This window comes from Fukomys damarensis, unplaced genomic scaffold, assembly GCF_012274545.1.
Source record: "Fukomys damarensis isolate Sample0158 unplaced genomic scaffold, DMR_v1.0_HiC HiC_scaffold_17, whole genome shotgun sequence".
Taxonomy (NCBI): Eukaryota; Metazoa; Chordata; class Mammalia; order Rodentia; family Bathyergidae; genus Fukomys; species Fukomys damarensis.
In genome coordinates, this window is record NW_022900929.1 from 82,081,816 (window position 1) to 82,085,937 (window position 4,122).

At 32.7% G+C, this 4,122-nt stretch overlaps 1 protein-coding gene across 1 annotated transcript in view; it reads right to left on the bottom strand.

The window, feature by feature from the left end:
- The window catches only part of Rfx7 (regulatory factor X7), a 55,927-nt gene that overhangs the window by 51,545 nt on the left and 260 nt on the right, over window positions 1-4,122 (bottom strand). The window lies entirely within an intron of this gene.

Genomic DNA, 4,122 nt, shown 5'->3' on the forward strand with positions numbered 1-4,122 from the left:
ATATATATATATATATATATATATATATATATGCAAACTGAAAAGAAATTAAAAATTTCTTTATTCATAGATAATGAATGATAGATATAAGATACTAAGGATTCTACATAAAAGTCACTAAATGTAATGTATGAAATCAGCAAACTTGGAGGCTATAAGGTCACTGTAAATATGGGCAATGAAACAAAACAAAAATTTTTATATGCCTTTCACAATAGCATTCTAAATTTTAAAAATGTTAAATATTTAGGAATAGTTTTGTGAACATATGAATAAAATCTCTACATAGCAAATGCAAGACTACTGTGACAAATTATAGCAAACCAACTAGCATGGAGACATTCCAAGCTTGTGGATTGTAGGATGTCAAATGTGCTCAAACAGATCCATACATTCATAGCAACCCCATCAAAATCCCAGTAGAACCATTTTTTAAATAGAAATTGATAAGGTATTCTGCGTGGAATGTTTTAAATTTTAACCATTTACATCACCTGATAAAGACTTTCTATAAGGATCCAGTAGATAAGACAATGTGATTTCCCAAGGATAGATATAACAACTGATGGGGAAAAAAAAAATCTACAAGACTCACACATAATGATCTTTGACACAGAAGGTGATCAGGAAAGGTTAGATTTTTTTCAATAAATGGATATCCACTCATGTTAAAAATCATCTTAAACCAAAAACAAATTTAAACGCAAAATGGTTCATTTTATCTGAAAAAGAGAAAACTGTAAATTCTAGAGGAAAACATGACAAAAATCGCCACAGGATGACTGGAATATATGGAAAAAGGTGAAAAGAAGACATCAGCAAATAACAGCAAAACAATTATAAAATTACACAAAGTAATGAGAAGAACAATTTGGGACCTGGAAACTGACCAAAGGCAAACAACATATGAGGAAGTGTTTAGCAATTAAAGAGATTCCTGAATTTAAGGTAGTAAGTCGTGTGTATTCTTACTTGTGGCTGCTCTCATTATCTATCTCACACAATCTGAGGGTCAGTGCTGCTAAAATAAGACTGTGTTTGAACATACAAAGGAAAACTAGATGAGTCAGGTAATAGAGATTCTATTATTACAATACACAGAAAAGTAACTAGAGAAAGAAAAAAATAGGCCCCAGAGACCAGAATAACATTAGTCATTTCAACAAATGTGTAATAAAGAGTTTTAGGAGAGATGAATCTAAAGGACAGAAAAAACATTTGAAGGGAGGGTGGGGCCAAGGGGAAAAAAAATGAGAACCAAGACCTGGCATGTAAAGGTACAAGATCCCAGTAAATGAATGTAACTGTACTGTCTACCTAGAATGTACCAATAAATTCAATTTAAAGGAAAAAAAAAACATTTGACAAGATAGTCGTTGAAAACTCTAAATATAATTTACAGATGTGAGTTCAATAAACCCCAAGTACAATAAACACAAAGTACTCAACTTCCTCACACATAATAAACTGCTGAAAGCCAGAGGGAGTAAGCAAGTGAACAACTGAGTGATAGATGAATGTAGAATAAATCTTTATAGCAATGGGAGAAAAACAACTCATCATGTACAGGAAAATGATGGTACCATTAATTGCTACCACTGAATTAGTAACAATGAAGTTTGAAAGGCAATGAAATAACACATTCAAAGCAATGAAAGACACATAAAACTAGTAAGCAGGAATTCCATATCTAGCAAAACTATCTTTCAAAACTGAAAGCAAAATAAAGACATTCATAGGTAAGTATGTACAAGAATTGGTTACAAGCCAATGTGTCATAGAGGACATACTTTAGACTAAAGGTGTTAGCTTTGACTTCTTTCTGTTCTCCCTTCAGATTTACCAGTAAGGCCTGAAAGCTTTATACCCAAAAATATGATTGGAATCTATCTAATTTTTAAAAAACAACATTATATCCTGCACTGCCTCAACCTAATTAAAAGCCTTGAATTATCTACTAGATTTCTGTATTAGCTTATAGTCCATTTTCCAAAAGTATGTTTTCTAATTAAAACATTCTACTATTCTTCCATTTAAAACATGCTAATTGGCTTTCCATGCACTTAAGATAAAATCCATACTAAGTGGCATGGCTAACATGTTGTACATAACTGTTCTGCATTTAACCTCTGCTATCAGTCTTTCCTTAACCATCCCTAAATTTTAGCACACTGGAATCCTCACTGTCTTCAAATAACCCAAACTCATTGAGTATTTGTATTGTGCCCTCTGTCTAGTACGGGTCACACTAGCAGATGATCACAGAAGGCTGGCTTCTCATTCAGGTCTCTATTCAAATGTTTTCTCTTCAAAGAGACTTTTCCTGATCATCCACTCTGGGTTTACTCTAGCCTCCCTCTGCTTTTTAAAAAATCTGTGATGGCACTTATCACTACCTGAAGTTATAATGCTTTGTTTATTTATTCACTTGTTTAATTTTCACCTTGTCTAATAAAATATAAGGATCACAGGCCGGGGATTTAGCTCAGTGAACCGCCACATGCCTCACAAGCTCAAGGACCCGAGTTTGATCCCTGGTATCAAAGAAAAAGATCATGAGGATAAGTGTCCAGCGCCTATAATAGTGTAAAAAGTTTATAGATTAAAATTACATATCTCAAACCTTACAATAAAATATACTTCAAAACTCTTCCAGGGTTTTTGTTTAAAGAAAAGTTTGTTCTTATTTAGTATAATTAGCAGGTTTTATAATTTTTGCTAGTATTTTGCCTCTATTTTCTCAGTGAGGAAAAAAAATGAGTAACACTCCAAAATTTGTATCCCTGAAGTATATAATGGCAGATATTCCATAATTATTTTTTGAATTAAATGCAACAGCATCAGTTACTTTATTTGTAAAAGGGAGGTAACATGATCACTTACTTCAGAGGATTATTGTGGAGCTGGATTTAAAAAAAAAGGGAGGGAGGGAAAAAAAAAGGGGAAGGAAAAGAAGAGAGTTAAAAGCAAGGGAATGGGAAAAAAAAACACCCCTACAAAATTCTCTTTCAGCTATTAGAACAGAAAAGTGTAGGAGTACTGCCCAAATTCTCCTATGAACTATCACTATTTATACACCTACCTAGCACACTAGACACTAAAAAGACCAACAAAAATGAGTCATATCAGCTTATAAGAAGACTAAAACTTGGGTTAAGACAGTTCTGAAATCACAAAAAAGAAGATGAACTACACTGATACTTCTAGTAATCTAACAGTACAGATCTACTAACGTCCCAGGCCTACACTGCTTCCTGTGGACAAAGATTTCCTAACCAAGTCAGCCATATTCCAGGTGTTTAATAGTTGAATGCTTCTTTCCTCCTTTAAGACGTAAGGAACTACAAAAATAATATAAATTTAAACATTATTGTGCGCTGAAGTCTAAAAGTTGCAACCCCCAAATGAAAAGTATAATACAAAGAACAAAAACTACCAGGTATGTTAAAAGCTTTTAAGCTTTTAAAAAAATTCTTAGAGTTCGATGAATACAATCTAAATTTAAATTGCAGTTTAATTTCTAAAAGTTAGCAACTGAAACATGAAAAATATGCCATCGAAACAAACTAAACCATTAAACATCTTAAAACTTCTTATTTAAGTGCCAGGCATGGTGGCACACACCTGTAATCCCAGCACTTGAGAAGCTGAGATAAGAGGACTGCTGGGAGTTCGAGGCCAGTCTGGGCTACATAGTAAGACCTTGTCTCAAAAACAAAACAAAGTAAAAATGAAGAAAAAACAACCCAACTTTATTTAGACAAGTTCTTACAGTGTTATTAGAATAGAGAAATACCAATTTGCTTAAGCAATCTTTCAATAAAGGCTATTAAGAAAAAAAAAAGCCATTATCTCAGATTGTGATTTCTTTCTTGTGTGTGTGTGTGTGCACGCGTGCACTTAGGCTTGATCTCGAAACCATTGAGCTAAATCCCTGGCCCTCAGCTTGTGATTTCAATATTGATGAGATACAGGAAAAAAATCTAGATACTTTATAATTTATCCACAGTATTGTAATTAAATGTCAAATTTATTCACTAAATTGGGTTATATTTAGAATCAGTATTTACTTAAAAATTGGACTTTTTTTCTTTCTTTTCTTTTTTCTTTTTTTTTTTTTTT